This window comes from Doryrhamphus excisus, unplaced genomic scaffold (genome assembly GCF_030265055.1).
Source record: "Doryrhamphus excisus isolate RoL2022-K1 unplaced genomic scaffold, RoL_Dexc_1.0 HiC_scaffold_26, whole genome shotgun sequence".
NCBI classification, from domain to species: Eukaryota; Metazoa; Chordata; class Actinopteri; order Syngnathiformes; family Syngnathidae; genus Doryrhamphus; species Doryrhamphus excisus.
Genome location: NW_026652244.1, coordinates 894,979 through 907,109, shown reverse-complemented (window position 1 = coordinate 907,109; position 12,131 = coordinate 894,979). Strand labels below are relative to the sequence as shown.

At 51.8% G+C, this 12,131-nt stretch overlaps 2 non-coding genes across 2 annotated transcripts; both read left to right on the top strand.

The window, feature by feature from the left end:
• Positions 1–2,149: 2,149 nt before the first annotated feature.
• On the top strand, positions 2,150–2,221 carry trnam-cau (transfer RNA methionine (anticodon CAU)). Its single transcript has one exon. It is a non-coding gene; the product is annotated as a tRNA-Met (tRNA).
• Positions 2,222–9,573: 7,352 nt separating this feature from the next.
• Positions 9,574–9,645, top strand: trnad-guc (transfer RNA aspartic acid (anticodon GUC)). The gene has a single exon. It is a non-coding gene; the product is annotated as a tRNA-Asp (tRNA).
• Positions 9,646–12,131: the final 2,486 nt, after the last annotated feature.

The window sequence follows — 12,131 nt, the reverse complement described above, 5'->3', positions numbered from 1 at the left end:
TCCCCTGAGGTCAAGGCCCCTGGGGAGATGATCGGAGTGGACTTCATGGGGCCATTCCCGCTCAGCAGGGCCCGGAACTCGGTACTGATGGTGGTGGTGGACTACTTCTGGAAGTGGGTGGAGCTTTTTGCACTGAGGGATGCTAAAACCCCCAAGGTATGCCAAATATTGAAGAACGACATCTTCACCCGATGGGGAGTTCCTAAATACGTGGTGTCCGACCGTGGGCCCCAGTTCACTAGTCAGTTGATGTCCCGGTTGTGTGAAGCTTGGGGAGTGTCCCATAAGCTGACCACAGCCTACCACCCCCAAACAAACATGACCGAACGAGTCAATCGGACTTTAAAAACAATGATTGCCTCCTTCGTGGGGAACCATCATCAAGACTGGGATGGATGGTTGCCTGAGTTTCGGCTTGCTCTCAACACAGCAGTCCACGAGACAACAGGTACCACTCCCGCCATGTTGGCCCTTGGTAGGAACTTGATGGGACCGCTGGAACGACTAGTACACAAAGCTCCATCACCACACACATCCGCATACCACACAATACATACACACACACAGTTGCACAATGAAGTGGAGAGACATGTTGGTGCGGCCAAAGCTCGACAAGCCAGATATTATAATGCACGTCGCAGAGATGTACACTTTGCTGTCGGGGATCTGGTCTGGGTTAGGGCACACCCACTATCCAAAGCTTCAGCAAAATTCTCTGCCAAACTTGCTCCCAGATGGGTAGGTCCTGCTCGGGTAGAGAAAAAATTGGGTCCTGTAAACTATTGTGTTCGGTGGATGACAGATAAGTTAAAGGTGGACACTATAAATGTGGTAGACATGAAGCCCTATTACGGCCCCGGTAAGCCGCTGGCTGGGGGGGGGGGGATGTAATGGCCACAAAGTCCATCAGCTGAGGTAGTGGGGTCCATAAGTGCGTTGCTACAAGATTCTCAGCTGTAAGGAAAACTACTGTCATGATCTGTGTACGGGGGAACAGGTACAGGACCATATATACAAGCATCATCACCATTATCATGCATCCTCCTCATCTGCGAGAGCGACTGCAGTGAGCAGACTCGCCGGTAGGTGGCGAATATTTAAGGAGGCTCTTCCAGCGCGCCAAGGGGGTTGGAGGAAGAGAAAAATTGTGACGTCACACACGCAAGGGGATGCTGAGAGCCGGCGTTTTACCCACGAGGACCAACTTTGTCAAGCGACACCTGACGGGATTTCCTTTTCCCTCCTGGCTTGAGCGATTGGACCGTGGGCGAGGTTCCGGACCCAGGGATCGGACGGACAAGCGGATGCGTGGTCGTGAGTGGAACCGCGGCTTTCGCCACTGTTTTGTGAATAAGCACTGACTCTCCGGGGAACTTTTGGACACTTGCGGGGTGGGGGGGGGTAAGCTTTCGGGATTAATTTGGGTGTTTCATGATTGTCTTTGTTGGCGGGTGGGATGTTTAGTTAGGTAGTTGGTTAGTTAGTTAGGTTGGTTGGGAGGGGATGACATGCGGGGTTGTTTTTGTGTAAATAAACTGCCGTGGTGTGGCTACCCAACATTTTCGACAGTCCTTCCTTTTCCTTACAGCTGATATCCGCTCCCCCCGTGACCTTCCTTCTTTGCGTTGTAGCCTCGTACCTCTATAGGAGGGCGCGATCGTTACACAGTGATGACTGAACCTATCGCTTCTTGTGTTCCCCGAGAAACTCGGTCAGCTGTGGATTTGATCAAAAAGGCCAGGTTAAGCAGAAAAAGGCCTTCTCGCGGGAGACCGGGGTTCGATTCCCCGACGGGGTGTTCCTCTTTTGTATGTCACAATGTCAACAAACAAACCCTTCTCATTAGAACAAAACCTCTCTTAATCTTCTTCTCAAGGTGTTCAGGTGTCTTGTACAATCTGACAGTCTTTTGCTGCCAAATCATTCCAGTCGTGGATAATGGAGCTGACCAGGAAAATGCCAGCTGTGGGATTTCAACCAGTGCCTCCTGAGCATAAGGAACCTTAATCTGGCGCTTTCGATCACTCATCCACCCAACCTAAAACGGTGCCCTGATCAGGAAAAAAAACTGTGACCTTGTGAGGTTCACTGACAACAGAGGACACTCAAAAGGAGCCGCACAAAGCTGGGTACTTGTACAGATGTCAGCAGCAGAGTGGCGCAGCGGTAGCGTGCTGGGCCCATAACCCAGAGGTCGATGGATCGAAACCATCCTCTGCTATGGCTGTACTCTTTACATGTCCTTTGAAGAGCTTGCAGATGTCTGGTCTTTGTTACTTAGCTGACCTGGTCCAGTAAAGAGTTGACGCTTCCTTTACTGCTGTTCTCGATGCATTTATTGCTCTTGAGTGCATTCACACGCCATTGCGGGACATTGAAGCATCGTGAAACACCGTAACTGTCCTCACTAGTCCATTGTCACTCTTATGGACTTGAAAAATCCCAGCCAGTTTCCATTCGTTTCGGGGAACCTCCTCCTCTTTGACGATCACCACATCTCCAACTTGCATGTTTCTTCTTGGCGTATGCCATCTTTGTCTCAGAGCAGTGTTGGTCAGATACTCCTTCCACCATTTGTTCCAGAACTATTCCGACAAATATTGCAATTATCTCCATCTCATTTTAGTATACAAGTCCATCCATCCATCCATCCATCCATTTTCCTCCGCTTATCCAGGTCCAGGTCACGGGGGGCAGCAGTCTTAGTAGGGAAGCCCAGATTTCCCGGTCCCCGGCCACCTCCTCCATCTCCACCGGGAGGACACCAAGGTGTTCCCAGGCCAGCTGTGAGACATAATCCCTCCAGCGTGTCCTAGGTCTGCCCCGGGGCCTTTTCCCGGCTGGGTATGCCCGGAACACCTCACCAGGGAGGCGTCCGGGAGGCATCCGGACTAGATGCCCGAGCCACCTCAACTGACTCCTCTCGATGTGAAGGAGAAGCGGCTCTACTCTGAGCCCTCCCGGATGACTGAGCTCCTCACCCTATCTCTTAGGGTGAGTCCAGCTACCCTACGGAGGAAACTCATTTCAGCCGCCTGTATCCGAGATGTCATTCTTTCGGTCATGACCCAAAGCTCATGACCATAGGTGAGGATGGGAACATAGATCGACCGGTAAATTGAAAGCTGTCAGGGTCAAACTCCTGTGACACTTGTAAAAACACTTAAATACAGAAATACAGAAGAGACAGACAACAATATTCAAAGTTTCTCGCAGCGAGGAGAGTGAAACCACATACCCAGTGACATGCCGCTCCACTCTGAATATGCAGTTCACACTCCTCTCCTTTTATTCTCTTTCGGGGGTCCCTACTACATGGTCGTGCAACTCTAAGGGGGGGGGGGTGGAGAAGACAGTTGCACGAGCGGTATTTGTTTGTCTATGTGCGTGTGTGTATGTGAGAGCAACTACTTTTAATGTTTTATGAGTTCTTATCTTGATACATTCTTGCAGGATTAACATGAGCATCTGCAGAGTCGCTGTTGGTGCATCCAGGCACCTCCAGGACCTGGGGGTCACTGGGGGGTCTCTGATCAGGGTCACGGGAACATTCCTTCTTCAGCACATTCAAACACTTTCTATTGTCTAAGCAAATGGATATAATAGATAGATAGATAGATAGATAGACTCCCTTTATTGTCATTGCACAAAAACACAGTAGTGAAATTGCCAACGAAATGTCGTTGCCTGGCTCCCATATAATAACAGACACAAAAGAAGATAAGTAAAAACAAATAATAATAATAATAATAATGTGGAGAATAAATAGATAGAATAGACACCAAATATGAACAACATAATATAAAGTGCAGCATGAAATTAAAATAAATAATAATAATGTAAGTAAGGCTTATTTGGCATTGAGCAGTCTGATGGCCAGGGGGAAGTAGCTGTCTCTGAACCTGGTCGTCCTACAGCGGATGCTGCAGAGCCTTATATAAGGGTGATAACTAACAAAATAATACCTGTATCTACATTTTATTCTAACAAAAGCTTTTTTAACCACGACGGTCCGTTACAGCGACCGCATTACTGCCGAGGCTGCGCCGATCCGTCTGTCGACCTCACGCTCCCACTTTCCCTCACTCGTGACCATACGTAAGATACCTAAACTCCTCCACCTGGGGTAGGACCTCATTCCCAACCCGGAGGGAGCACTCCACCCTTTTACGACTGAGAACCACGGCCTCTGATTTGGAGGTACTGAGTCTCATCCCAGACGCTTCGCACTCAAATGCAAACGGTCCCAGTAAGCGCTGAAGGTCACAGCCCGTAGAGGCCATAAGAACCACATCATCTGCAAATAGCAGAGATGACATTCTAAGGCCCCTGAAACAGATTCCCTCAACACCTTGGCTGCGCCTAGAAATTCTGGGATGTCCATAAGTGCACTTGGCACCAGGACACCCTTGGCTGCAGGTCTATGATCGACTTTGCAGTGGTGTCATCAGACCTGCGTCCGCATGTTCTGGACAGGCGGGTGAAGAGAGGGGCTGAGCTGTCAACTGATCACCACCTGGTGATGAGTTGGATTAGATGGCGGGGGAGGATGCTGGACAGACCTGGTGGACCCAAACGAGTAGTGAGGGTGTGCTGGGAACGTCTGGCAGAGTCTCCCGTTCGTCGAGTCTTCAACGCTCACCTCTGGCAGAGCTTCGCCTGCATCCCGGGGGAGGACCGGGATATTGAGTCCGAATGGGCCATATTCCGTGCCTCCATTGCTGAGGCGGCTGACCGGAGCTGCGGCCGCAAGGCGGTCGGTGCCAGTCGTGGCGGCAGGCCCCGAACCCGATGGTGGACACCAGAGGTCAGGGCCGCCATCAAGCTGAAGAAGGAGTCCTATCGAGCGTTGATGGCTTGTGGGACTCCGGAAGCAGCTGACAGGTACTGTCAGGCCAAACGGTTCGCGGCTTCGGCGGTTGTCGAGGCAAAAACTCGGGTGTGGGAGGAATTCGGTGAGGCCATGGAGCACGACTTTTGGTCGGCCTCGAAGGGGTTCTGGCAAACCGTCCGGACCCTCCGAAAAGGGAAGCATTGCCCAGTCCACACTGTTTACAGTGGAGACGGGGCCTGCTGACCTCGACTGGGGATTTGTTTTTGTGAAGTAGGTGCAGACACATCTATTAAAAAATGAAAATACAAAATATACAGTATACAGTATAAATATATGTACACAGTCTGTTTTTTGTTTGTTGTTCCGGAACTGCAGTCTGATTGTTTTTCCTAAGAGTCCAAACTGAGCGTTAATTTAACGCATATAGAGTGTCAAAGTGGCAGGATGAGGCAGAGGTGGGGTGTGAACAGTGTCGGGGGGGGGTTCCGGGACTTGTTGATGAGGCTGACAGCAGACGGGAAGAAACTGTTCTTGTGGCGTGAGGTTTTGGTCCTGATGGACCGCAGCCTCCTCTCAAAGAGACTGTGGCATGGGAGGCTTTGGCCCTGCCCTTGGTGTGGGCACGGGTGGTTATACCCCGCTGCCCTTGCAGAGCCTTCCCTCTTAGGTATGTATATGGCTATATATGTGTGTGTGTAGGTATGCATGTATATATTTATTATTATTATATCTAAAATAGTTTAAAGATCTAAATTATTGGAAAATATATTTTATATAAATTATTATATATTAAGTATCAATAGTAGTATCATTATTATACATACATAACTATCAATAAATATTATTATTATTACTATCATTATTATTACTATTATTGTTATTATTATTATTGTTATTATTATTATTATTGTTATTATTATTATTATTATGATTACTATTATTATTATTACTATTATTATTATGATTACTATTATTATTATTATTATTATCAATTACTTTACTTTATTTTTATTTTTTATTTATTATTTTTATTCTCAATTTTAATTTTTGTGTATGGTAGGTGTATGGCCCCGGGTGGGGCGCCTGGTAAGCTCATACGGGAGGGGGGGTCTTTGTGCAGCTTGGGCTCTGGGTGGGGAGGTGCGGTGCTGGGGTGGGGCATTACCTGCTTCCCTCCCTTCGGTAGGGGGATGGCTGGGTTGTGGTGGATGTGGGGCGGGGGGGTGGGGGGGCTGGCTGTGGGTGCGTGGGTAGCGGGGCGGATAGCGGTGGGGGTGGTGCTCTGCGCGGCGCGGGCCGGGATTAGCGGGGGGCTTGCTTGGGGGGCGGGGTGGTGGGCTCTGGGTCGTGGGGGGGCCTCGACCAAGGGTTGGGGGGTGGGGCTGGCCGGTGGCTCACGGGCGGCCCCTGCTATTTGCCGGTGTCTGGTTGGCCCCTTCTGTCTCCGGTCTGGTGGCGGTCTTCCCGCCTCCGGGGTGTCCTACTTGGCGGGTCCGTGGGTGGATGGGAGATGTGGTGGAGACGGGTCGGCGCTGTGGTGGAGGGTGGGACTGGGGGGGCATTCACTTTTTGCGGCTGTTGGGGTGTCGTCTGCCTGGTGGGCTCTGCTGCCTGGTGTGTGTGTCTCTGTCCCGCCCTGGCACTCTTGGCTCACGAGCCCGGGGGGTGGGGTTGGGCTCTTCCCCGTGCAGGTCCCGGTTCTCCTGCGGTCTCTGTGGTGTCACTCCCTGGGCTGCCATGGTGACGGATGTGTTGCCGGGGCGCGGTTCCTGCTGTTCTGGTGGTTGTGGGAGCTGCCTCGGGGCGTGTGGTTTGTCCGCGGCTCCTGGTGGTCCGGGGGTGGCGTAGCTGGCTCAATCTCTGGTGGGGCCCTCCGGGGGGGAGCTGGCAGGCCGGACTGGCCGCCACGATGGGCTGGGTGGGGCCCGTGGTTGGTCCTGTGGCCCAGGGCTTGCTCCGGGCGGCTGGCTTGCCCGGCTTGGTTGGCCGGTAGTGCGGGGTGGGCATGTGTGGGGCCCCGATCCTCCCTGCTGCACTGCACCACCTCACATACATGTAGGACTTTGGGGGGTGGCCTGCAACTGGTTTTGCCGGGGGCGAAGGGTTTCCTTGCGGATGCCCTTTTGTCCTCGGCATTCCTCTGGCTGGTCACCCTTCAATTTTAACCGCACCTTAGACACTCAGTTCTGGCGCTGTGGTGGCTGCTGCGGGGACCGGGCTGTGTGTTGGGAGGGGACCTGATCCTGCTCGCGGGTACGGGGGCCGGGGTGGCGTGTGGGGATGGGGAGCATGCTCCTCGGGGTGGGGCCTGCTGGGGGGGCGGTGCTCTTTCGGGCGTTTGGGTGTCTGCTGCCACTGGTCCTATGCTCTGCCGCATCGCTGTCCCTGTCTTTGCCCATCCCCAGTCTTGCCTTAAGGCTCGTCGGGGATGGTTCTCCGGTAAGTGGGCGGAGCGCTGCTGGTTCTGGGGGCAGGGGGGGGGCTGGCCCTCCCGGTGGATGGTGGGGTCCGTCGGGGGCCTTGCGCTGGTCTTAACTCCTCGGCTCTGGTGCTTGGCCTCCCCTTGACTTGGAGCTATGGCTCTCCCTCACGGGGGTGAGCTGCCCGGCGGTTGTCGGCCGGCGCAGTGGAGTGCCTCACCACTCGCCTGCTCGCCCCCTCCACTTGCTCATGTGCGGGCCTCCTCCCCTCGCCCGCTCCTTTGTCTGCCACACTGCAGTAGCCCTGATGCCGTGGTCGAGGGGAGTCTGGGGGTGCTATGCCTTGGCGGTCCGTACCTCCCTGGGCTCGGGGCCTGGTTGTGGGTCTGGGACCCCTGGGTCCCCCGCCCTGTGATGCCCCGGACGCCCCACCCGGGGACGTCCACAGCGTGTGTGTGTATTGAGTGGATGGGGTGTGCATGTGTCTGAGTTTATTTTATGTATTTATTGTTGTAAATACTTGGATAATTAATGATTAGTTTTATTATAATTATATATATATATATATATATATATATATATATATATATATATATATATATATATATATATATATATATATATATATATATATATATATATATATGTATATGTGTGGGTGTGTATGTGGGTATATGGCCATGTAGATATACGGGGGGGGGCTCTGCGGGGGTCTGGCGTAGGGTGTTCCATCTCAACCGCCCGGTCCTCCATGGGGCAGTGTGCCCGGGCCTCTTCTGTCCTGGCCGGGGCGGTCCTATGTCGGTGGTCGGGCCTGGGGTTACCTGGGGTGGGCCTGGTTCTGCTTCCTGGGGGTGTGTGGGGGGCGGGAGGCGGTGCCTCCGGCCGTGGACGGGCTCCCTTCCGGCCGGCGGGGGCGCCCCTGTGCCCACGGGTGTGTGGCCTTCGATGCCCTTCTGCCCTAGTGGGGTATGGTCTCCCGCTGGTCTCGGGGGTGCGGCTCTCCTCCGGCCTGCTGGCGCCCTGTTGCCGGTTGGGATTGCTCCTCCATGGCCTCTGGCTGGTCTCTTCGGGGAGTTGCTTCGGGGGCGGGTCTTGGGGAGTCGGCCCTGGCTTTGCCCACACCCACGGGGCCGGAGGATGTCTGGCAGTGGGGGCTTGACCTGGCTGCGCGGGGCGGGGTTTGCTGGGTGGTAGAAGGCAGTCTCTCTCCTTTTGTCATTCTCAGTGACAATTACACATTCACACATTCGCATTCACATCCACAACACACCTCCATATGGGCACTCACAGCACATGGGTGCTTCTCTATACAATCTACTATCTTATCCCTGATGTTTATATAGTATTGGTATGCTATTATTACAGTAATAATGATGTCAAGCAGTGAGATTTTAATTACTGTAACTGTATGGTTGCAATTGTGTTTACTATCATGGGTCATGTCTTCATCATTACTATTGCTACTGGTAAGTTGGACTGTTTCATTTCACTGATATCATCTCCAGTGTGACCCTTAGCCATCATTGACATTTAACTGTTCTGTTTGTCACTGTTGTTGTTTTGGGAATTCTTGTTGCTGCTGTTTTTGTCTCTCCCTCTACTGCCCCCCCCCCCCCCCCCCGACCCCACCTTTCTCTTCTCTCTTCTTCTTTTCTGTTCTTCTTCTTGCTCCGGTCCGGTCGTCCCAAATGGCATAACAAAAACATCAAATAACGGCAAATAAAATTTCATGGTACAGGGAAGTTGTAGCCAACACCTTTCCTGACACAGAGCAAATCTGTCTAGCATGTAAGGGCATTTAGATCAACAATACTATCTGCCCCAATGGCTGGACGGGACAAAAAAAAAAAAAAAAAAAAAAAAAAGAGACTGTGTCCGGGGTAAAAAAAAAAAAAAACTAGCAAGACAGCCTCTAGATCCAAAAGTGTTAAGGCAGTCCCATAGTGTCCCCACATCATGCCATGTGTCTATTTGCCTTGAGACATGAGTAAATTAGCTTAAATGCTAACATGCTAATGGTCATCATGTTAGCACCAAGCAAGAGAGTCTTTTTTTCAGTCGGGTCTAAAAGTGGGGGCAATGTGAAGCTGTGTCTGTGCCACCTACTATGTTGCTGTGTCCCTGGTCCAGTGTGTTCTCATCTTGGGTTGGAATGTCCCCATGCTGGTAACGGGTGGGGAATACAGTCCGTTGATGAGGATAAGCGGGATGGATTTCAGTGGTTAAAGTCTCCAGCTACCATAAAAACGGTCATGGGCCACGAGCCTGTTCTGAATTCCCCTTTGGTCAATCGACACCACATCATCGCAGCAGCAGTCCTCGTTAGTATAGTGGACAGTATCTCCGCCTGTCACGCGGAAGACCGGGGTTCGATTCCCCGACGGGGAGTACCTCTTTTGTATGTCACAATGTCAACAAACAAACCCTTCTCATTAGAACAAAACCTCTCTTAATCTTCTTCTCAAGGTGTTCAGGTGTCTTGTACAATCCGACAGTCTTTTGCTGCCAAATCATTCCAGTCGTGGATAATGGAGCTGACCAGGAAAATGCCAGCTGTGGGATTTCAACCAGTGCCTCCTGAGCGTAAGGAACCTTAATCTGGCGCTTTCGATCACTCATCCACCCAACCTAAAACGGTGCCCTGATCAGGAAAAAAAAACTGTGACCTTGTGAGGTTCACTGACAACAGAGGACACTCAAAAGGAGCCGCACAAAGCTGGGTACTTGTACAGATGTCAGCAGCAGAGTGGTGCAGCGGTAGCGTGCTGGGCCCATAACCCAGAGGTCGATGGATCGAAACCATCCTCTGCTATGGCTGTACTCTTTACATGTCCTTTGAAGAGCTTGCAGATGTATGGTCTTTGTTACTTAGCTGACCTGGTCCAGTAAAGAGTTCACGCTTCCTTTACTGCTGTTCTCGATGCATTTATTGCTCTTGAGTGCATTCACACGCCATTGCGGGACATTGAAGCATCGTGAAACACCGTAACTGTCCTCACTAGTCCATTGTCACTCTTATGGACTTGAAAAATCCCAGCCAGTTTCCATTCGTTTCGGGGAACCTCCTCCTCTTTGACGATCACCACATCTCCAACTTGCATGTTTCTTCTTGGCGTAAGCCATCTTTGTCTCAGAGCAGTGTTGGTCAGATACTCCTTCCACCATTTGTTCCAGAACTATTCCGACAAATATTGCAATTATCTCCATCTCATTTTAGTATACAAGTCCATCCATCCATCCATCCATCCATTTTCCTCCGCTTATCCAGGTCCAGGTCGCGGGGGGCAGCAGTCTTAGTAGGGAAGCCCAGATTTCCCGGTCCCCGGCCACCTCCTCCATCTCCACCGGGAGGACACCAAGGTGTTCCCAGGCCAGCTGTGAGACGTAATCCCTCCAGCGTGTCCTAGGTCTGCCCCGGGGCCTTTTCCCGGCTGGGTATGCCCGGAACACCTCACCAGGGAGGCGTCCGGGAGGCATCCGGACTAGATGCCTGAGCCACCTCAACTGACTCCTCTCGATGTGAAGGAGAAGCGGCTCTACTCTGAGCCCTCCCGGATGACTGAGCTCCTCACCCTATCTCTTAGGGTGAGTCCAGCTACCCTACGGAGGAAACTCATTTCAGCCGCCTGTATCCGAGATGTCATTCTTTCGGTCATGACCCAAAGCTCATGACCATAGGTGAGGATGGGAACATAGATCGACCGGTAAATTGAAAGCTTTTTTAACCACGACGGTCCGTTACAGCGACCGCATTACTGCCGAGGCTGCGCCGATCCGTCTGTCGACCTCACGCTCCCACTTTCCCTCACTCGTGACCATACCTAAGATACCTAAACTACGACTGAGAACCACGGCCTCTGATTTGGAGGTACTGAGTCTCATCCCAGACGTTTTGCACTCAGATGCAAACCGTCCCAGTAAGCGCTGAAGGTCACAGCCCGTAGAGGCCATAAGAACCACATCATCTGCAAATAGCAGTGATGAGATTCTAAGGCCCCTAAAACAGATTCCCTCAACACCTTGGCTGCGCCTAGAAATTCTGTCCATGAAAATTGTGAACAGAATCGGTGACAAAGGGCAGCCTTAGCGGAGGCCAACGTTTACCGGAAACAGGCTCAACTTACTACTGACAATGCGAACCAGACTCCTGCCCCGTTTGTACAAGGACCAGATAGCACGTAGTAGCGTGCCACCAATCCCCCCAAAGTACGCCACGAGGGACACGGTCGAATGCCTTTTCCAGATACACGAAGTACATGTAGACTGGTTGGGCAAACTCCCATGCACCCTCCAGCACCCTCGTGAGGGTGTAGAGCTGGTCCAGTGTTCCATGACCAGGACGAAAACCGCATTGGACCTCTTGTAACGGAGGTTCGACCAACGGTCGTACCCTTCTCTCCAGCACCCTGGATTAGACGTTCCCATGGAGGCTGAGGAGTGTGATCCCCCTATTGTTGGAACACATCCTCCGGTCAACCTTCTTGAGAAAGGGGAGGCCATGGAGCACGACTTACAAATATACAGAAATACAAAATATACAGAATACAGTATAAATATATGTACACAGTCTGTTTTTTGTTTGTTGTTCCGGAACTGCAGTCTGATTATTTTTCCTAAGAGTCCAAACTGAGCGTTAATTTAACGCATATAGAGTGTCAAAGTGGCAGGATGAGGCAGAGGTGGGGTGTGAACAGTGTCAGGGGGGGTTCCGGGCCTTGTTGATGAGGCTGACAGCAGATGGGAAGAAACTGTTCTTGTGGCGTGAGGTTTTGGTCCTGATGGACCGCAGCCTCCTCTCAAAGAGACTGTGTCCGGGTTGAGAAGGATCGGCCACAATCCTTTTCTGCACGCCTTAGGGTCCTGGAGGCGTACAG